The following is a 24,681-nucleotide window of genomic DNA, read 5'->3' as shown; positions in this document are numbered from 1 at the left end:
TATTTATATTTTACGCTACAGTAATGTCATTTATGTTTTTACTGCATTAATTCATTTTTTCATGACCCAAAAGATAAATGCAATCATGTGCGTAGGGTATGTACGTACGCACACAAGTAGCACCAACAACTAGTTCCTTGCTGGGTGAGCGGGTTCCGTTCTCAGCTACCACTCCGTTGGTCGCGAGTTCGAATCTCCGACCGCCAGTGAAGAACAAGAGGAATTTGTTTCTGGTGATAGAAATTCATTTCTCGCTATAATGGGTTCTTATTCCACAATAAGCTGTAGGTCCCGTTGCTAGGTAACCAATTGGTTCTTAGCCATGTAAAAGTAAATCTAATCCTTCGGGCCAGCCTAGAGAGCTGTTAATCAGCTCAGTGGTCTGGTTAAACTTAAGATATACTTACTTAGCACCAACAACTAGTGGTGGCAGGTTGTTGCCGTGACCCTGGAAATTTGAAATTGTGCTAGCCTGAATTTTGCCATTTTTTATATATCTATTTTTATGTGTTATACAATCATTAATAGGGATATTGACATTTGATCTTGTCATGTGGGTTGTTTCTTTGGCTGCTTTATCAGGCTCTTCATTTCCTTTGATCCCTATATGGGCAGGGATCCAACATATTTCTATAGTTTTCCCATTATTATATAACTTTATGAAGTCATAACTTAATTTGTTGTACAATATTATTTTTCGGTTTGCGACTTTGAATAGCTTCTAAAACGCTTCTCGAGTCGCTAAATATTACAGAATTATTGAATAATGTCACTTTAATTATTTCATGGCTAATGCAATTGCATACAACTCTGCTGTGAATACTGAGGCATTACCAGGTAGAGATTTGATACGTTTTATCTTGGGATACTGATGCATATCCCACTCCTCTGTCTGTGTATATTGCGTAATGTGGACCTTTTTGGGTTATGTCCACATGTTCTGTTATATGTTGTCTATGCTGTTCTGGGGTATATGAGTAACTTTTTGATAAATATTTTAAATATATGCAAATTCTTATTTCATTCACAGTCCAAGGATGAGGTAATTTTACTATTGAAGGTAATTGTATATTTATATTCAGTGACTCAAACAATCTAGCTCTAACGGGAAAGGTGGTGAGTGATTGTTTATAAATACTTCTCTTAATTCAGATATTTTTTGTTCGAGTGTAATGATGGAAATCCTTCTTTTGAATTAATGACAATACCCTTCATAATTGGTGGATTGGAAAAACGAATTGGTTTTCATCTTATCAATAAGTTGACTTAACCACTCGAAATTGAGATTGTCTATGATCGAGTGTGCGTACGTGAGTGCATAAGTTCAACCAAGTGCGTAGTTGCGTAAGCTCAACTCGCACTGTTCAAGACATGTTTGGCGGCTTGAGAGGGGAAGGAGATGTAGTTCCCCTTATTTTCATTTGAAATGCCATATTTCTCCCTTGTAAAAGGTATGCACATATCTTAGTTTATATTGTACATGTTGCCATAACACTTAATAGTGTTCTTGTATATCTTTACCTTGATGTAACAGCAAATTCCCGAGAGTTGTTAGGGTAATGTTATGTAAATTGCAACATGATGAGCTTGCATGTGGTTGCAGTGGCACCAACCGTAGGCTAAGATGTGTGATATTCTTCCATAATTTTATGAATATATACCAATTCTTGACTCCAATTCCACCTCTTATGCATGAAAAGCCAGGCTAACTGTGCAATGTAACAGTTAAGTTAGGCATGAGTACAGCATAGCCTAGGCTAAGGACTGCATGCTGTTTGGCACAAGATGGCTGTCCTAAATGAACTTTTTGTATTACAGGGACCCAGTCTAGGGCATTTGTCTTACATGAACCAGTCTAGGGCATTCGTATTACAGGAACCAGTATAGGGTATCTACAAGAACCAGTATAAGTACCTATGTAAGAACCAGTTCTAACAGTTATGGAAGGAACATTAGGAATAAGTAGTTTACACCATGTAACCTACTAAGAAACATTAAACAACCCGCGGGAGTCGGCGTTTCCCTCAACCCTAACTACAAAATGAAGATTCGTCCGTCTATGACGTCAAGTACCAGTCCAAGCTAAGAGTAATCCGGGGTTTATTAACCTAGGCCGGTGTGTTACACTTGTTTAGCCTATGCCCAGGATTGAGTTGTTATGCATAGGCTAGTCAGAGTTAATTGTCCTAAAATGAATGGTAGCCTCCGAATGTAAGCCAGGACAATTGACATGTAAAGCCATGAGTAGTATAAATAAGTATGACATATGGTGGAAAAAAATATGACACTAACATCTCAGCACTCGCCAAGTTCATCCCCAAAATCAGTGGATATCTCCTCAGGAGTCCCCCAACGGCAGAACCACCTCCTCAAAACAGAGATGGTCTTCGATGAGGTCACACCATTGCCAAAGTACAACAGTTCCAGCCACCCAGTTAATCTGTCTGCATATACTAAATAGCATTTATCTAACTGAAAGAAATATGCTACTGTTTTCCAAAATGGATACACTGGCAGTTGGGTGGGAATGAATGGTTCTTGTTGTTGGCATGGTGAATTCTCATTGCACATTGTACATTTAGACCTCTGAAGCATTGCATCTGCCTCCATCCCAGACCAATACACTGACTGCCGTGCCCTATGCAACATTGAATCAGCACCTTGGTGGCCTGAGTGTAGGTTACGTGCCACAGTTTCCCTCAGAACTGGTGGCATTACCAAACGTATGTGCCCCTCGTTGAAAGCATAAGTGACCAGTCCATTGATATAGCTAAGCCGTTCCCTTACCTGAAAATATGGCTTTAATATAGGCTCAACCATATTCCTACTTTTTGGCCAATTGTCATCTCTTACCCTTTTCAATAACAACTGATAATCATCATCTTTGCTAGCAAATTTCTCAACATCTTCACTGTCGATTACTATGACGTCACTATCCACGTCACGGAATGACCCGATCACTGCCGCAGACGTTATCCCGCATACCTCTTCTGCTTCCTCCATATCTATCTCTCTCGGTGATGCCTTAGACTCGGGTGCCGGACAGGTGTAAAGCGGCAGTATTTTTACCTGCCACGTATTTCACTGAGAATTTATACTGAAGGTTTTTTTAAACAGAACAGTCTGGGATTCTCAATGTGCTTCAACTCCCGATCGCCAAACAATCAACCAACGGGCGATGGTCTGTTACTAAGTAGGTTAGGGCAGCCCAGCAAAAGAGACGAGCTTTTTCAAACACCAGACCACAGCCGCCGCCTCCCTCGATAGGGCACAGTTCAATTCCTCTTTTGAAAGGTGCCTGCTGCCACAACAGAAAGGTACACCATGACATATGCAAGAACAATATTGCTGTAATACAAAAAAGCCCATCCCTTCTTCACTCCAGTCAGTCTTAACAATGGTTGGTCTTGTCTTATCATAATAATGCAGACCCTCAGATATTAATCTACGCAACTCATTTTTAGCATATTCAAATTTAGACAACATTTCATCCCAGTACACTTTTTTACTGGCCCCCTTTTTCAATAATTCCCGAAATGGTTCCATAACAGGTGCCGCTGCAACGAAGGGAGCCAACTGATTGACCAGCCCAAACCATGATCGAATATCGGATATAGTGGGCTGGTCAGGAGATATTTATCCCACCCAACATTATAGCCCACAAAATTTACGGCCCTCTGGTAAAACTGGAACTTATGTGGGTTGAGAGTTACACCATTCCTCTCACATGCTAACAATAAATCAAAAGTATGCCAGAAAGCTGCTTCTGTGCTAGAATCATGCAACAATATATCATCAATACATTTAAACTTCCTCGGGATATCCACAATTACAACATCAAATCTTTCGTGTATGCGTTCAGGGCAGCACAGTGCCCCATGGGTGTGTGACAATACTGATACCTCCCCCAAGGGGTTATGAAAGTCGTAAGCTTTCGACTTACTTCGTCCAAGGCTACCTGAAGGAATCCCCAGTGTGCATCAACCGTAGTCTTAAAAGTATGCACCGGGACACTTGACACCATATCAACCGGTGCAAACGTGTGATGCGTTTCCCTTTTACAGCATGCATTGAGTTTTTGAAATTCTACAGTCCTCCCCGGAATGCCGTCCTTTTTGCCTACCACCACCATGCAGGCAATCCACTCAGTTACCTCCCCAGTAGGCACAGGTTGCAAGATACCCGCTAGAACGTCCTCGTCTATCTGCTTTTTGACCTCTTTTTCCCAATGCTTAGGGATAGTAATTGGCACCATACCTGGCAGCAGGTGAATGCGGTGCAGTTTGCTGCTCATTAGGGGAAAGGGTCTTCATTTTACATTGAATGTTGTACCTGAGAAACGTTCCAACAGCCACTGCTTGAGTAGGGGAATGTTATCCTCTGTGGGAGAGTATGGCAGCTCATTGGGTCTCTCTTTAACCCCCCTGTGTCCAAAACTTCATTCCCATGAATATTAAAAACTGTGTGACTCAGGAAATTAGGATCCACCAACCCTAATGATTTGCATGCACTTAACGACAGAAATAATTTACGTGTCCCATTGACAAAATACATACACTCACTTGTTGACATGCTGCCACACTTAATGTTAACCTGACAATACCCCATTACACTCATTAAACCTCCTGCTGCATGTTGTAGCTTTACTTCCGCTTCATTTAGATTTTTTGCAGCCTCTAATATGCAACTTTTACTATCTTTAACACACAAGACCGTGACATTCATGGTCGGTTGCGTGCATGACGCAGCACCAACACTTAACACTTCTCGATCGGACCTCCCAGACACTGACATCGTCTTTCGCATAGCCTGTCGTCCACTGTCGATTCTGTTCGCAGCAATGGTGCCTGTCTTACCATCCGATGCGCCCTTACTAGGCGTACAACGCTTGCTCCCATAGCAACAATTAGCAAACAGTCCTGTTTTTCCGCAGTGAAAACATTCCGCAGAGCTAGCAGGGCAATTGGCACGGCTCCTCGGTGCGCAATCCCACAAAACTCACATTTCATTCTTGCCTTGGAAGTCGATTTCGCCACATCTTCCTTCTTTTTCTGGTAATTTGTCTTCGCTGCTGCTAATTCTTCCAGTGACAACCCGATTCCTCCTCCCTCTCGATGCCCGCCTCGTTGAACTCTCTTCGCTCCCCTCTTTGTGTAGGGACCCTGCATTCCAGTACTGCCTCCTCGAATGGCTCGCACTTTACCATGATTGCACTAACAGAACTGTACTTCTCAAAAGTTTTCTAAAATATCCTGTTTTAACTTCTGATTCCGTATGCCGCTGACAATTTTACCTGCTAGCACATATTCACATAAATCCTCTTTGCACTTAGGGCACGCAAATGCACACTCGAGGGCCTCCCGCTGGCACCTGTGGATGTATTCCTTTGCCGTTTCTTCTTCTCTCTGTCTTCCTGTGGAGAACTTATCCCACACAACTGCTCTGTTCGCTGTCTTCGTGGTTATTTTTCTCAGGGCATCAAAGGCGTCCTCTACCCTTGGGCATTCCAAGTGGCTGAAGAGAATTGGGCGTCTATTGCAATTTGCAACTTGTCTTCGCAAAGTAGCCTGATATTCATTACTGCCTCATCACGGGAAACCTTGCTGATTTTTATCCAATCTTCCATAGATCGCTTCCAGCGCCTAAAATCCTCCGCTGACATCACATACATGCAGTTTTTGGGGGGAAATGTGCTTGCTGTTCGCCCTGCCTAGTGTTGAATTATTCCCACCTGTTCGTATAGCCGTACCTAATGCCTGAACTAATGTGTTTGGATCCACTGTTGCGCCATCGCCGATGCCGCCTCTGGTGTCTCTAGGTCTTATTAGTCTAGGGGTGCTTTTCAGCGATCTTCTACGAAACCCCGACATTCTGCGTAAGTAATACTCCGTCACTGCACCATGTAGGATACTCTATGGGCAGGGTAAGTAAGAGGCACTATTCCCGTGTTGATGGTTTATTACAGAAGCGTCTTAATCTATGGTGGGTACAGGGCAACTGACGTTCGCGCCAAAATCTTGGCACGGACGGAGTTGGGTAATGCGTTGCTTACCATAGACATAACAACATTCCATTCAGTAGTATTACTGATATCAGCAACATGATACACACTTATCCTACAAGGCCTACACTGTTCTTGTATAGAGCAGTTCTGGAGTGACTGGAATACAGAGAATTGATTTTTTTCAGCTGAACTGATGTCCAGTATCCAGTTACACCCCCTGGAGAGGTTGTCATGTGAACAGACTCGTAACCGACAACTATTTCGTATTATATTTCTCTCTTTAACTCGCATTTGTGTGTGTGTGTGTGTGTGAGAGAGAGAGAATTACCAGCTATCGATAGTGATTGGTGCAGCCCCGTCTCCTCTCTTCCCAATTGGTCGAGAATGCTATTACATTTATTATAAATGCAGTCCAAGTCTGAGCATACATTTATTTGACTTAGGTGAGGGGCGTTGAATATTCTAGATTGATTTCTTTGCAGTGGCCATTAGGTACATGAGTTACACCACAGAATTTGCTAATGGATAAGACCAATTAAACCATTTCTGTTCCATTGTCTTCTGTATCGACTTTTCTTTCTCTGCTGTATCGCTTTTCCACTTGAAATTACCCATCAAAGGGTAATTTACAGCTTTATTACAAAGCAGACGTTACTCATATTTCTGGTCCGTTTGTGCCTGACACATTCCAGAGCAGAATCATTCAATTTTAAGTCATGAGAGACTACACTATGATTTACAATGTTCTTTAATTCTTAAGTTAACAATACGTCTCTCTCAGCCTCGTGGAACCATTACGCAAAACCATAAATTCAGAACCCGCTTTCTCCTCAAACGTTTTGCCAATATTGCACGACTGTACATGAATAAGACAAAGCCAGACAGCTTTAATAATGAACAAAGTTGTCTTGCGACTGCTGAATCCAGGGAGAGACTGCATGGAAGAAATATTTTCGATTTACCCTTGCGAATGAAAGCGTGATTTTAACTTAATAACAACATATAAACAAGCAGTTCGTACAAAATTTCTCACTAGCCTGATGATGGAAAAATGTCATTATTTAGAGCCCGTTATCAAAATCCAAAAGAAAACGTGTGCCCCTCAATGTACCCCTTTGTTCGAAAGTCAGCAAAGCTGCAGAGTCATCTTCAAGCTAAGCAACCCAGACTTCTAGTAATGTTAGAAGAACGTGAAGAAAACAGCAAGAAACTAACAAGAATTCTTAGCTCCAAGGTCACTGCAGCAAGCTTATGTGCTCAGAGTATGATCAAAGTATTCTAAAAGGGTTCCAGTCTTCCAGAATAATGGCCAAAAACAAATTGTTCCCTAGACTACACATAACAGCACACTATAGCGAAGCTACTGTCATATGCATTTCATAGCAGGTGCGATGAGAGCTCCAAATAATGTTCCAGGACAACGCTGTAATTATGAGAACAATGTAGAGTCTAATGACACACACATCAATATACAAAGAGACATATATACTGTCTAATGTGCCTGTATATAACACAATTTATGGGCTCCAAACTTCCACAGCACCAGCCACTTATTGCTCAGAAGAGAATGCTCATCAGTAGCATGTCATCCACCATTAAGCGCGCATGCGCACACACACACACACACACTGCTTTCTGGATGTTAAGACATTTTCATACCAACAGTTCTGACACTTTCTCTATCCTCCTAAGATATGGAAATAGCACGCCTTTCCATCAGCCTCTACTCTCCCATAATCTTTATGTGATCAAACCACATCAAAATATTGTGAATTATCTTTTGATCCTCTAAGCTGCCCATTTTAATGCTTAGCCGTCTCATCTCCATATTACTCGTCTTCAACCCGTTATTATCACTAGGGGTCATAGCCTCTGCAACTGCCTTCTAGAGTTCATTTAGATTCAGGCATTTCTCCTCATATAATCCTCCGTCCATATTAATTGAAAACCACAGGACCCAATCTTTCCCTTCTCTTTATATAGAGAAATTGAGTAGAGGACATGGGAAGGCAAAACACTTGTCCTTGCCTTGGCCATTTGGTGACTTTTTCCGTCATTCAGAGTGGCGATGGGACCGTTGCTGTCAAGTTGGGAAACTGCAGAGATTTCCACTGACCTCAAGGACGAGGCCATCCTGCTGTATACACCTAGCTATGTGTGTCCAGGAAAGACTTGGCCTCTGCGATCCAGTCGTTGTTTGTAGCTCTTTTCTTTGATCTGTGGAGACTGGTGAAAATACACAAGTCGTACAGTAGTGTGTTTGCTGTTGCTATACACGCAAGTATTGTCAGTTTACTACCCTAAATAAAACATAGTAATAATAGAATTAAATCATTGTTGTTCTGCCTTTCAAGTCTTGTTTTTTTTATAATATGCTTCAACGAATATTTGTCAGTCTTGATTTTCATTTGCCATCTATTCATACTTGCTTTACGTTGTCTTACTTTTACCTTTGCATTATATTCATTCTCTTTCATCCCGTTCCAACTTTATTTCAAGCATGATGAACGTAATTCATCCAAAAGCCAGCAGACACTGAGCCCCAGCGAGGGTCGGGGCAGTGAGACAGATCAGAAGGTATACAACAACCACTCAGCCATTGCAATTTCCCTTTGAACTTGAGTCCTTGCTAGTAACGCCATTCACCTGGGATTTCTATATTTCTGAGGTGATTCTTAACACTTTCATCTAACTCTTATACTCATCCACACATTGCCCTAATTCACATAATTCCCTGTCCTTCAAGGAAGAGAGGAGTTCTGCCACCCGTCTGCTGTAGTGCTGATATGCTCAAAGTGTCTCCTGAGCGCGTTCCTGAAGGAGCTGGTCGCCGATTCTTTTTACTGACCAGATGATTGCTGCTCCGTGGTTCTGTTGGGAGCCATACTGCCTACGGTTGTATAAACAGGTGCCCATTGAAATCCAGCACACAGACGAAGGCTGTGACTCGCAGCCCATCAGAAGGCATCTGGTAACGGTCTGCTGAAATCAGACAGCAAATAAATGGATTGTTGTTTGAGCTGGGTGAAGGAAGCCTGTGTTTATTGACAAACTAAATTGGATAGAGGTTAGTCGTAAAATTACTTCAATTAGCTGAAATCTCTACAACGTCAATTTACCTCCAGAAATCCCTCCACAGTCATGGTATGGTCATGAACTGTTGCATTTCAACGGTTCCATTCATATCGCAAAATTTACAACTTTTTGATAAGCTATTCAGAAGCAAATTGCATAAAAAGTGCCTGTTGCGTAAAAGCTATTGAAATGTGTAATTCACAGAAATTCAGATTGAGAAACATCATCTTTCGAAGCAATCATAAATACTTGAAAATGACATTCAGTTGTCATAGTACTATTCGGCAGACATTGTATTCTGGGTGCAAATTCAGGGACAGTGTTAATTTCATCATGAATACCGATGTGATCATTTTTCTTCAAAAGCTGTAGATCAGCTGAACCTGTTTTTGCGAGTTGTTTATAGACCGTGAAGAATCGTGAAAGACAATGCACAGTGAAATAATGCAAGAAATAACAAAAGACAGATAGTGAATATTGCAATTGCAGGTACGGTTGTAGGGGATGGCCGATAGAATAGAACAAATTATTACATCAAAAATAATAGTTATACTGAGCACACAAATATTATGGCCCAGAAAAAATATAATGAAAAAATAAAGCGATTTAGTTGAGCGTTGGGAGCCGAGGAACCTTCGTCAACGAGAACATTGAGTAATAATAGCATTTACGACACTCCAACATCGATGCATCTATTCAAAACCATTTAGCGTCACGTCATGACCGCCCAGCCGAAGCTCCCCTTTGGAAATCAGTTGTTCGACAGTGTCTGTCTCGGTAAACATTGGCGTGACCCTAAGGCAGACTTCAGTGCTTGATGAACTCAAAGTGTTGCAGCTCACTTTATTTCCTCCCCGTGAGCTCTCGTTTTATTCTCAGTTTCGACTTGCATTGTATTTTTCCACTGTGTTATTTTGTAGTTTGTTTTTCTTTTCATTTTGCAATTCATGTTGGTTGTTCATTTACATTCCAGTTTTAAAGATAAGGGGTATTTTTTATATTACCAGATTTATCAGTTGTTCCTCTTCATAATTATTTAGAGTAAGACTGAAACTGATGCAAAAGCATTCGAGTATAACACTGCTATTTGAGACAAACCAAGTGCTTTTCATATCATGAAAATTAAACAAGTAAAAAAAAGTCTTACTCTGCAAACTACTTCTTATGTATATAAGTGTGTGTGTCTCTCTCTCTCTCTCTTGTTTTGAGTGACAGAAGAAGTGGCGATTGGACATACGAGTCTAATAAAAAGGTCTCCCAAAAGGAACAGCGACAGCTACTAGACTTAAAGTGTCCGTAGGTTAATAGGAGGTCATTGTGGAGGCAGATTCTAAAGAGACAATTAAGGACCCTCTCAAATCCGATTGTAAGTTCTACAGGAATAAGCCTCCACTGTAGGAAAGAAAAAAAAAAAGAAACTCGTTGTATAAAAATGGCCTAGTGAAGGCCACTGTTCTTCATCCTTCTTCCTACCTGCCTTCATTCAAAAACACTTCTTGCTGACTAAGTAACCCCTCCTGGAATACTTCCTTCAACTTCCGTGTCGTTAACACCAGCCTCTTTTCCCATTTATTTTCTCGACCTGGACGCGGTCTTCTTGTTTCCAGATGAAACCCAGTTGTCTTCTGAATTAACCTTAAAGTTGTGTTTTCACTTTCTGCTTCTGTAATTCATCGTTTCTTCTCTCGTGGACTTTTCATATTCCCCACAACAGGCTTAAAGCAGCATCTGCACTTTGCCCTTCTATATTTTTTGTTTTATTTTTCTTCGTCTGTTGCTTTATCTTTTCTAGCTAAATCACAAAAGTTCCCCAAGCTGATCCCGTTCCTCCTCCTCCCCTCCTCCTCTTCCCCCTCTTGTCCTCATCTTGATTATTTTTTTTCCTTTTTAAGGTTCTGTTGCGTCAAGTCTTTGGCATTGTCTTCATATTTACCTGAGACTTCGCCAGTAGCCTATTCCTTTGCTTTCAGGGTTCCCGAGAAACTTTTTTTTCTTTGTTTCTCAGAGTTTTCTCTTTATTTTTGTTCTCTGGAAGATTGATAGATTGGCCAAGGTGCTGTGCGCTCTAAAAGTTCCCTTCGCAATATCGTTGTTCTGTATTTAGCAGTTCCCTTAGGTGTGGTTTGATGAGTGGTGCTGTGTCCTTGAGCCTCTGTTAATTTTTCTTTTTGTTCGTTTTTATACTCAAGAGTAAATTGGGTACCAGATATCCAATGATGGGTGTGGCCTTAAAGGGGCGCACGCTTATATAGAAATAATGCTATACATATATATATAAGGTGATGCTCCAGGAAAAATTTGAGAGTGATCGGATGATTATTTTGGATTTTATTAAAAACAAATTTTAAAAATTAAAAAATTAAAAATGTTTCTCCTCCATTTTTAGAGCTGTTGCAATGCAGCTTCATACACAGAAAGTATATCATTGTAGGAAAAAAATCGTGGGAAGAGTTTTTCTATTTTTCCTTTTTTTTTTTGGATGGGGCGAGGGGGGATTTTCCCCCAAAATTTGTATAATTTGATTATCACGGGTTCCTCGCCATCCTAAGAAAAAATCTAGCCCCCCAAAATATTCGTCTTTCTTTCCTTTTTCCAATGGTATATTTAACTTTAAAATTGGCCTAAAAATAAAAAGTTAGCGTTTGAAGTGCAAAAAGTGAAAACTGAAAAAACGACCGTAAAGGTCAACAAGTGTTTTTTTTTTTGAGGGCCACTCGTGGAAGAAACTTATCTTAGAGCATTATTTTGCTTGATTTCTGGCTCCAGGTCACCCCCCCCCCTTTATAAAACGGGGATTATTCGCTCGAGGCGAGGGTATCATCAGTACCACCTGACTCATTGTTGTCTGGTTTGAAACTAAGAAACTAAAAGTTTAGTAGCTACCAGGCTGATATTCTTGACTCATTTTCATTCCTTTTTTTCACTTGTTTGGTCTTTGGAGTTTGATTTTCAAGCCCTTTTGTCTCTCGAATATGAAGAACTACTTCTATACTTTCACTTGTGCCAAACAGATGTGTTAAGTTGAATTTCTCATAGCCGAAGTTGTGTTCAGTTTCCTCAATATTTATCTCACTTGGTTGATAGTGCCGAGATTTTCCATTGCTAACAGCAGCGATCGGCAACTGCGTCATCACTTTGCGCGTAGCCCCACACAGCTGCACAAGGTCGGACAAACAAATCAGTACGACTTCTGTTGTAATGGCCACAGCGGGGAAGTTTCCTAACATTAAGTTGAAAGAAACTGATGTTTCTGCCGCTGCTTTTGTGTCTAGCAGTGTGCTAGATTATTCAGTATGTCAGCTTAAACGTTGGTGGGAGTGCCGTGGTTTGCCAGTGGTGGGAAACAAGGCTGTGCTTGTAAAAAGGTGAGAACAAAAACGTGTTATGTAGTATTGAATGAAGTAACCAGAGAGGCTCCAAGCGTTTCTCGTGGGTTAAAATCCTATACATACATACATACATACATATATATATGTGTGTGTGTGTGAAGATAAAAAGGCCCATAAAACACTATTTGAACTTTGCAACCATATATTTCGAGCACTTCCTTCTGTGGCCCTGTTCACTGGGAAAATATGGGCAGATGAAATGATACAGGAGTATATACACAAAGCATATGCACGTGGCATGAAGTCTCCGATGGTATGCAGGTGACCGTTTCCCAAGAAGGAGGGGAAACAATTCCCTAGTGGTTTTTGGCCTCATTAACTCGTTATATATATACTCCTGTATCATTTCATCTGTCCATATTTTACCAGTGAACAGGGGTACAGAAGGAAGTGATCGAAATATATGGTTGCAACGTTCAAATAGTGTTTTATGGGCCTTCTTATCTTCATATTATATCTGTGGTATTACAGTAAAGACATTCATATATATTCATATATATATATATATATATATATATATATATATATATATATATATATATATATATATATATATATATATATATATATATATATTGCATTTTATATTTAAATACAATAACCCAACAAATTACGTTTGAGTCTTTGTGGAAATAACGTCTACTGACCTTAGTATTATAATTTATATGGCCTCAGTATATATATATATATATATATATATATATATATATATATATATATATATATATATATATATATATATATATATATATATATATATATCTCAGGTTGAGAGGTAAAGGCATGCATGTCTCTAACAAGATCAAGTTTATTCTGCCGTTTCACATCATGATGCATCTTCAAGGCTGGAAAATTACATGAAATTAATACTTAAAATGTCATTTATACAATGGGAAAAACTTCTTTAAAATTTTTAAAAGTTTTTTCCCATTGTATAAGTGACATTTTAAGTATTAATTTTATGTAATCCCAGCCTTGAAGATGCATCATGTGATGTGAAACGTTGGCAGAATAAACTTGATCTTTGTTAGAAACATGCATGCCTTTACCTCTTCAACCTGAGATGTTTGTCGGTCTGTTTCTCCTGCGATTCTTCTATATATATATATATATATATATATATATATATATATATATATATATATATATATATATATATATATATATTATTATATATATATATATATATATATATATATATATATCATGTTTTATTTCTTTCTCTCTTTTTCTGGTATGAAAATACAAAGTACTCATGTAACCTTTCACTTGGTTCAGGTGTGAGGACTGTATAGCCTCAGGATGTCAAGAGGACATCATTATTACCACTGACGGAGGTAAATGGTACCAAAAGAAAGTAGAGAAGATATTTCAAGAAGAAATTGACAAACAGTCCGATCACACCAGTGCCTCTCCAGTTCCATGTAATCCACCAGTGGCTGGAGGCTATTCCCTTGAATCCCTTCTGTCGGTCTATTTTTAGTAACGGGGGACAGTTGTCATCGCTGCTATTCGCTTTGCTGGGGCACTAACCGTAAACCTACATGATTGGCATTTCATCCTTTATTCATTTCATCAAACTGTGAGCGTGTTTGTGAAGGTGAAAGTATATAGATTGTATTTAGAGTTACTAGATGTTAAAAACGGCAAAAAACAACGCAAAATGGCGTAAATAATGCTCCCAAGGTAAACGTTGGCAATGAAACCCTCCAAAGTTTGGGGGCAATTGACTTGGCAGGCACGCCAGCAGTAGATTTTTCTGTATAATGCCAATACCTTGGATTCAAAATTATCGTTTTTCTACCCAAATTATGGTACAAAATATATCAGATTCTTGAAATTAATTATCGTACATTTACCTAATACTAATGCACTTAATCTAGTTTTGAAGATACCAAAGGAAATTGTTCTTGTGCAGTTTCAGCATATGGAAGTAAATGAATATGAGCACATGTTTGCATTGTCATTTAAAATAGTGTTCTTCCACTAATACTTTTTCTATTAATATTTGACAGTTTATCTGTAATTGTAGTTTCTATCACAATAAATATAAATAAGAACTAGAACTTTAGATAATTAGGTTATTACTTAATATCCTTCTGCATTCTCACATTATAATACTTTCCTTTAGTCATAAGGGATAAATGTTGTATGGATGTTCCTATACATTTATTGAAAAGAATATATATTTCAATGTAGGAAAAAATAAGAATTTACTTAGATTTTCCTCTTTGAAAGAAAAGTAAAAAACCTGAAACATACAAAAGAAATTATTATAGTAACTGAAAAGAACATAAAATTATTTGTATACACAAATGGTTGGTATACAACAGCTTAAATAGGTACAGAAAATGTATGCAGATAAAGAGAAGACCTCTACTTAGAATCATCTTTTACATCTTGATATAAAACTGAACTATTTTACGAGCAATCATGTCTTCTGATGGTTTCTTAAAGTTAATGCAAGACTTCTGCTCTTTATTCATTCAGAGGCCATGAAGCATATTAATGATATCTACTGAGCTTGTTTCTAATTTTTGTTTTATACAAATTTATTTTACTGAATACCCACCCTCTCACTCAGCATTGAGTAGAGGTAAAGCTAAAACACAGAAACAAAATTTTTAAATCAAAATCACCATCTGTATTCTCTTTTGTCTTCAGTCCAAAATATATCAGGAGGCAATTTGCTATCAAAAGTTAATGAAGCTTTAAATGCTGGAATTCTCCATTGGTCATTAGTCTTTGTATAAGTGATTTGTCATCTGGTGACACAATTAAGGAAGTTCCGCAATGAGTGAATACAATGAAGGATTATTCCCCTGTAGGAATTAGACATAGCACATTTTCAGGAATGAAACAGCCTAGCTGAGGATTATCTTGCTCACTAAAGTCATACCTTTTCTTGATTTCCATACACGCTGCCCTCAAGAAGTCTTTACAGCGTTTATAAAAAGTCTAATAGTTCTTATATTTTTTCTTTTGAGTCTATCTTGTCAAGTTCATCATTACTCCCACCCCCCCAGATACATTTCAGGTGTCTTTAAGATATTTATCTTCCTAGATGGATTAGCTACTCTAAGTCAGTCTTTACTACATATTCTCTCTGGGCAATAACAATTCCTTATAAAGCAAACAAACTTTATCATAGTGCACAACAATGCAGCTTTATCAGACTGGAAAAAATGCATTGAATTTAGTGAATTTGGTGAGCCATTCCAGAAAAAGGTAGTAGACTTTATAAAGGATTGTGAAGGCTGTTGAATATCAGCTCTTAACTTTGATACAACTTTCAGACAATGATGTCACTGAAATACAGTTTAAGAGACTTCCACTGTTCTAGGTAAATAACAATAGCATTAGCTAACGATAGCCATCTTGTCTGTGATGGGTGCAAAAATTTTATGAGTTCAGTTCAAGAAACGTCTGAAATTGCACCATTCACATTGTCTCTGCTATACATTTAAAGTGGTTAAAATTTCCCTTGCCAAATCTTACACCTTCTGGTAGTACCTTGCAAGCTTCACTTGCTGCAGAGATATGCAAGTGACACATTTCATAATAAACTTGAGGCACTGTTGGCGAAACCTACTTGCAACCGAGTTGTGTACCCCCATCATCATATTACACCATCAGGCCAAATCCAATTATATTTGATACTGGAATTTCAAACTGATTAAATGTTTTCATTAAACCCTCCAAATAACCTTTTTTTGCAGTCACACCTTCCTAGACACCCTCTAGATCTTTTACATCGCAAACATCCCATACATCCAAAACTTGCAATCGACAGCTGCAGCATCTTTGTCATAAAACCTCACTACTACACATGATGATTTCACCGACCCGACATCTGTTGACTCATCACAAAGTATGCTAAACTTTACTTCCTTCGATGTTCGTGCAAGCTTTTCCTTATATGACATACCAATTATATTCTTAACAATTCCCGTTGCTTTGGTTCGTTTTACATGCATAGCCTTAGCAGTGATTGAATCTTGAAAATGTCCTTCCAAGAGATCTGCCAGGTGATCCATCGCCCGAAATGGTATATTATGTTCTGCGAGGAAACCACAATTTAATTTCTGCTATGGATACAGAATCTGATGGCTTCTTTACTGCTTTCTCAAACAGTGGTAGCTGCAGTTTCAAAAACTGATCTGTGTTTTTTCCCTTTAGCATAGTTTTGAGAGCAGTCAATTCTGCAAGTATAGTTGCATTGCATAGTTGCACTAGCTTTAAGCAAATCTTCAGGGACCCCCTTTAACCAAGGTTTAAAGTCAGGAAGAGATTCCCATTCTTTTCTGTACTTCTGCGACCGATGTGTACTTGAACTTGGCTTAGGCCTAGCCTGAAAAAAATATGAATAGGCTATACATACACACACACACACACTTGCTTCTTCACAATCTTCAGTGAGTCACGCACAATAATCGCCTAGTGATGTAGTGTACACTTTCATTACCTTTTTTTTGGGTGGTGTCATTTCCAGATCGCCACCTTCTTCATCACTCAAATTGAGAGAATGAAAACAAATTACACAATAAATCCAAATCGTATCAGACCGTCACGCAAGAAGACCAGTCACTGCCTTGCTGCGACTTGAACTGCTTGTCAGTTATGTAATATGTCATCCGAGTTTAGGACGAGTTAGAACATGTACAGTAGACGTACTGGCAAACCTGACTCGAGTCGAATATTTACCAGCAATACTTGGTCGATCGTACTTGTAGTAGACACTATTTCCCTGTTTAAGGAAACACCATCAATCAACTTCCAGATCAATGTATTTAAGTCCTTTTACAAACATGAAGATATGAAATATTTGGCATCAATGGATTTTTTTTCTTTTTGAGGTAAACACCAAATTATCTGTTACAAAAGCGTACGATACTATAGTTGCTATCGTACATCGTACCAGACCAGTTTTATCGTACGTGTACGATAATTATCGGCAGATGCCAGCCCTGCGCCGCGCACACTCGTTCAGTTGCCATATTTTTCTAGTGGAATTATCGTACTCAGGCCTCAAACTATCGTTTTTATGATATAATTATCGTACACTTCCCTACTGATATATTATGTTATACTCGTGCTTACCCCATACAAAAATGGGGAAAAAAGCTCGTTAAAAGAAAGAAGACAGTAGAAAGGTATAAAACATTTTCTAGTGCTAATTTAGGCACTTACTATTGTACTTACCAATAAGACATGTCATGATGATACCCAACAAATTTACTGCATAAAAGCGGCACCTGAAATAAAGTTCTTGTAATTAAAATAACAAATACTTTAAGATGAAACCTATGCAAAACTAAAAGGAATATAGCGGTAATTCATTCATGGGATCTTCTTAATTTATTCAAAACAAAAAATTATATAATTAATTTCCACTCCTGAGTACAAAATATTATTGAAGACAATATAATTACCCAAAAATTCAAAATAAAAGATAAAAAAATTGCAATAAAAATGGAGGAGCAGAATTATCGTACAAATGCGTACGATACCTCGTGTGCTATCGTACATCGTACAAAGGCCCAAATTATCGTACATGTACAATAATAATCGTATGAATGGCAACCCTCTCTTAGTTAGACGGTCCAGGCATTCCAAGGAATAAGCCATTGTTGTTGCCAGACGTAGGAGAGAATGTTATATAAAAATCAAAATAATTAATAAATTAGGCGAATAAAGGAAAAAATTACAATAGTCATTAGGAGCCAAACGTCAGCCCTACCTCACTGTGTGGGGGGCGGAGGCCCAAAGCCCCATCAATTTTAATATTTCGAAAAAATGCTTTGGTCACGTGATAACGAAGGTGTTGCTCTTGTCCTACGGCCATTTAACCATTTTTTTTTTATTTCAAAAGTATTCATCAAAAATCGAAGCGTGCCCTCCCCTTAACCCACGGGAATTTGTCATTTATTGATATGGCTACCATTTCTAAGTCATTTGATTTACTATGACAGAGGCACGTCGTCTGCTCTTATAAATACAAATTGTAAGGACGGGATTGAGTGACATGCTGGCTGGGTGTTGATTGGTTTATTGTTGGTTCCTTACTGAATGATGTACATGTTGTTGTTGATGATGATTAAGCTGGCCTTATGCCAGCACGGGCTCTTGCTCATGGAGCAGCCCGTAAGTCATTTTCTGATGTGAAGGTGAAATTAATGATATGTAGATGTTTGCTTTAGTTGTGATTGATGGGCATGCCAGTGCCAGTGAGTGGTGTGAAATGAAAGTTTAACAGGCGAGATTACAAACCTCTTTGAGGGTTAAGGCACCCACCGTCAGTTGGAGAAAAGAGCGATAGTAGCGAGTCCTGGCAAGTGGTAGATAGCCAGTAAGGAAAATGAAATATTAAACGTCGGAGAAAAATCGGAAAAGGGAAACTCTATGGAGATTTAATACCATAGTTAACTTACTTTGAAAGACGGAAAAAAGCATCGATCTTTAGGTTGTAGGGATCGATGGAGGAAGAGGAAAAATGTGAAGCTTTAGAAAAAGCAACACAAACAGAAGTAATAGCTTAAGTGGTAATTAGAGCGACAGTTGAAAAGTTTCGATCGTTAGAGAAAGGAAGAATTTTAGGGGGAGATAGGAGTTTGTAGCCAATCAATGGATTGACTACTATCGGAGAGATCGTAACGGAATCGCTGTCTGATGAAATCGTCGGGGATGGAAATGCCATATTGGTTGTGGAGATCCTTCAGATAACGATTTAAATGTTTCCAATCCGGTTTTTCGTTGCATGGCCATTTATGCCTCGCTTTATAAGCGATTTGGGTTAGGACGTCAAAAAGGATGGTTGTAGTCAAAAGCAACTTTGGTGTTTGTTCTTCCGGATTGCCAAGCGCTTTGATGACGGGGTGTGGAGAGGTTTTGAGTTGATTGAGGAGTTGGGGGTGCTGGTTGCTCAGTTTGAGTTCCTTTTTCCAGACACAAAACGGGTTCAAGGTTTGAAGTGGGTTGGGGAGGAGAGGTTGGGGGTATTGGCTGCTCAGTCTGAGTCCCTTTCTCGTGACACAAAACAGGCGCTGCTTCCACCACTTGTTTGGTAGTTATAGGTCTTTGGCCTGGGGGCGTCGTTGGTCTGGATGCCAGTGCTGGTGTAGGAGCTGGTCTTGATGGATTGGCTTTTGCTTTCAACTGTGCAATGCGGGATAGTCGGGCACTACAACGTTTGAACAATGCATGATGTTTTTCAGAACAGTTGTACAGAATCTTCGAAGATGTTATTGGCGTGTGCGAGCGGTAAAGTAGCATCTACACACAGACAGGGGAAAACAGAGGTAATGATTCCGGCATCTGTGTTTGTCGGCAGACAAACAGATGGCCATATTGAGAGACATAATAAGCGTACAGTGACGAAACATATATCAATGGAAAGGCCAGGAAATTCTACATGTGGCCAAGTGCATGAGATTCGAGACAGATTAATGAATGCAATGCAGTAGCATAATATATATCTGAAATGGCGAGACGTTTGGCGTCTTCACAAACAGAAACATACATACAGTTTGATACAGAAGATTCGGTGGAACATTGAGTACATGATTAGAATGCTTGCATGGCAATGCAAGTAGTGGTGATTGTACATACATCAAGACAACAATGGTTAGGGAGAAACAGACGGAAATATTGTATGGTTGAAGTTTCGTTCCTTCAGAGAAAGAAAACGAGTTTCTCTTGTTTTGTCTTGTCCCCTCCGATGGATGACGAACACACACGCGTGTTTGGAAGAGACGGCATCGGTGCGACGGTCTCTTACAAAGTTATGCAAGCGTTTTCTCTACATTATTCTTGCATATCATTTCTCAGTATTTCTCTTCTCACTCTCCTCACCAATTCTCTTTCTACTTTCGGTTCGCCTCATTCGGCTGATTTCATTTCTATCCCTCCGACGCCGTCGTCTTTTGTGTTTTCCAGTTTAAGGCGTGATACATTCAGTCCAGTGTGTCTGTAACCAATGAGAACTGCCAGTCACTGGCAAAGTTAATTTATTTCCTTTATCTCTCATGATAGCTTGCCAGTGTATGTTCCAAATAATGTAGGTCCAAAAACAGGTTTTATTCATCAAGCTAATTGTGTGGTTTTCCTCTTGACAAAAATATTTTATGGAAATTTTCAGTTTCCACTGTGAAAGCTCTACAATTCGGGTTCCATGTTAACTATTTTAGTGAATCATCTCCATGGGTGTCCATTATAATTCTTGTATCGCAGTTCGTGGACTCCTGCATCAGATGCTGCACTCAGGTTTGATAGTGTCAGCAGTGCACATGCAGCCTTTCCAGAAATCACTCCCTGTAGCACAGAAGAGCGCTGTGCATTTGAGACGGACGGTTTCTTGAAAGGCATGAAAAGGTTACGCGTGCACTCTTGTTACTGTTGAACCTGAGTGTAGCATCTGACGCTGAAGGCTGATTAATTATAGGGCAAGATATCGCCCCGCTCAGGGATCAAGATGTTCAGAGGGCTGCTATGCAATGCTGTTTCATTAATCATCAATAGAGATAGCAATTCGATATTCACCTATACGATTCTAAAGAATGTTTTCATTCTCTAGTCTAGAAAGTTAGTTTTACGTGCGGCAGTCTCTTTCTATCAGACTTTGCACGAAGGGTCTTCTGGTTAATCTTTTGACACAGCGCAAATTTTTCGTGAAAATTTTCCGTTGCTTCAGTGCCTGCCATTGGAATTTCATTCTACATCAAATTGTTTTCCGTCAGGTTACAAGTTTCCTCGTATGAAATTATTCCATATCTTATTTTGTTAGTAGGGACTTCTGTGAGAAATGCCGTATGAATTTTTCTTTTTTTTTTATTGAGGAAGAAAAATTAGCAATTGGGTCTTCTTTGTTTTCAGTGGGGGCACTGTCCGCCTTTGCCTAATAAATCATTGACAAATAGAAGGAGCTTCTTTATGGAATTGCCTGTTTCCTTTCCCTCTCTCATATAGCACAGTCTCGTTCAATTTTTTCAACTCTCCTTCATTTCTTGGTCTCAACAGATACTGCCACAAATTCCTGATTTCCGTTCTCCTCCTGTTATTTTCAGCATGGAGTTTTCTCCTCCTCACTTTTCTTATTTCATTGTCAAAACTTGGTGGGGGTTCTAAATTCTTCGCCCATAAAGACCGAACAAATATGATTTTACTTTGAGCAAAACTCTCCCTAAAACTAAGAGAAAAGGTTTCCGTATTCACTTCCGCTGACAATCTTATACCATCTACTCTACTGCAGTATGAAACCGTGTCCCAAATACCTCGAGTGCTGCAACAATTAACACGACTGATTCATATCTTCCTTTGTTCAAAAGTTTTTTTGCAACGTACACCTTCTAGTCGCTTATATTTATGAATCAGTCCTGTTAATTGATCAATAATACCAATGAAATTGACAGAACATAAAGCCAACCATAGTTCAGTCAGTCTCTCTCTCTCTCTCTCTCTCTCTCTCTCTCTCTCTCTCTCTCTCTCTCTCTCTCTCTCTCTCTCTCTCATATCATATCTAAGTAGTGAATTTATGGGTATTCAACCAGATCTACCACTGATATAAAGACTACCAGGGTGGTTAAGGCGTGTTATGCTGGGATGACTCAGTTCAGTCACCGCCCACAGAAATTTCCATCCAGGCTATAGACTCTGGCCAGACGTGGCTCGAATGAAAAACATAAATATGAGTGATACACAGGAAATATTTGCTCCTTTATACATCGGGTTGTATATTAATTTTCATAACCTGCCAATGACTGTCATAACTGCCTTTATGAAATTATATTTACAGGTCTTGAAAATTGCAGTTTATAATCTCATTACTTGTAAATTGCTGGATTATGTAACTCAAAAGCATATTTCCATTCAAATAACTATGCTATGAAATTGACCCCAAACATCTACCATGAACTAAAGTTGGACTTCAGCAACCGCCTGCCACGCCTGCATGTAACGAAGGTTGACGTCAGGTGTAGGATTCATCTGGACTGAATAGGATTTCTACCATTGCTGTTTTTATTATTGTTACTATATTTTGCTATTCATTTAACAGCTCATTTCACTTGTAATGTGAACTATTATTCGTATAACATTAACATATTGTCGACAGCAGTGTTTAGAAAATATGAACCGTTCCTTCATTGGATGGGTGGGTATCGTTTTCAGCTAGCACTCTGCTGGTCCCGCGTTCGATTCTCCGACCGGCCAATGAAGAATTAGAGGAATTTATTTCTGGTGACAGAAATTCATTTCTCTTTATAATGTGGTTCGGATTCCACAATAAACTGTAGGTTCCGTTGCTACAGTAGGTAACCGATTGGTTCTTAGCCACGTAAAATAAATCTAATCCTTTGGGCCAGCCCTGGGAGAGCTGTTAATCAGCTCAGTGGTCTGGTTAAACTAAGGTATACTTAACTTTATGGAGAAAACATTATATTGATAGCATATATTAGTGGATTTTTGTTATGAAAAAACTTTGCACTAATAAATATATATATATATATATATATATATATATATATATATATATATATATATATATATATATATATATATATATATATATATATATATATATATTATATATATATATATATATATATATATATATATATATATATATATATATGTATATGTGTATATGTGTGTGTGTGTGTGTGTGTGTGTCATGACAATTTAGCCTGAATATTGGGACCCAAGAAAGAAAAAGTTCTACCTGATGTAAATAGTGACTACAAAAACCTGTCCGATAACTTTGTGAACTACTTTGAAGAAAACTTGAAAGAATCTGTCATAGTTTAGATAAGGAGATCCCTCCTGATCTCCCGGTGATCGCAAGGAGAAATAGCAAGTTCAGTAAGTTTAAAAGAACTGAACATGAATGACTTTGAAAAAACAATGAGAAAAGTAAAAAACACCTATTGTGAAAATGACCCGTTTTCCATAAGTGGTATAAAGATGGCAAAAACTTTGATCAGTTGCGGGAGCTATATTTTGATATTGTCAACATAAGTGTGGCATAGGCATCCTTCCCAAATAGTGAAAAGCTTGCTTGTATAAAGCCGGCCTGTAAAGGAAAGGTGATATAGAAAATCTAAGCTTCTATAGACCAATATCGAACCTATCGTACTTATCAAAACTTTCAGAAACGGAAGTTCACAAACAAACATGGAAACACTTGAAACAACTCAACATTATACCTGATGATCAGTCAGCATGCACAAAAAAGCACTCAACAGAGACTACATTGTGCGTTATAAATGATATGGTAGAAATTATGGAAAATGTGGCACCCTGGTTATGCTTGACCTAAGTGCAGCATTTGACACAGTTGACCACAATCTACTGCTTGAAGACCTGAGAGTGTAAAGTCCCTGCTAAGCAGGTTTTCTGTGGTGGCGACCCGTTTTCTTTGCCTCTCCTAGGATTGCCGCTCCTAGGTTAACAGGTCACGCAGATTCAGCCATACCCAATCATTTAAATTGATTTATGTAAATATTTACCTGTTACCAACTTGTATGTTATGTGTTTCTTTTGCTCAGGTATCAGAATGTATTCAACTTCGTTATTGTCCATTTGTGTAACTCAAAGTGTATTTGTTATTGCATTTGTTGTCAAATGCGCGATGTTAATGACCGGCCAATGAAGAAGAAGAGGGATTTATTTCTGGTTCTTCATTTCTCGCTACTGTGGTTCATTCCACCATAAACTGGGTCCCGTTGAGGTAACCAATTGGTTCTTAGCCACGTAAAATAAATCTAATCCTTCGCCAGCCCTGGAGAGCTGTTAATCAGCTCAATGGTCTGGTTAAACTAAGATATACTTTATCTTTTTGCTGTCAAATTTATTGACCTCAGGTCAAAGAGCAGTCGGCGTGACGTCAGATGACTTATATAAACCGCCTGGCCACAATAAAAGCTGCATTTAGAAAATAGGAAGGTCACAGTGGTTATATCAAATGTGAAATCAGAAAAGAAAGGCCTAACAGAAGGAGTGCCCCAAGACAGCGTTCTGGGTCCACTGCTATTAAGCATTTGCACAACTGAGCTATCTAGAACTATAAATGAGCACAAGGTGAAGTATAAACTGTATGCTGATGATACTCAGCTCTATTTTCCTGTCGAGACAGAAGAAGACAATGACCATCAGTAAAACTGATGCAATAATGAAAGATATAAAAAAAAATGGATGTTGGCGAAGAAATTGAAACTTAAT

The sequence above is a fragment of the Macrobrachium rosenbergii genome, chromosome 55 (genome assembly GCF_040412425.1).
Source record: "Macrobrachium rosenbergii isolate ZJJX-2024 chromosome 55, ASM4041242v1, whole genome shotgun sequence".
NCBI classification, from domain to species: Eukaryota; Metazoa; Arthropoda; class Malacostraca; order Decapoda; family Palaemonidae; genus Macrobrachium; species Macrobrachium rosenbergii.
The sequence above is the reverse complement of the archived record's forward strand: the minus strand, read 5'-3'. Positions refer to the sequence as shown.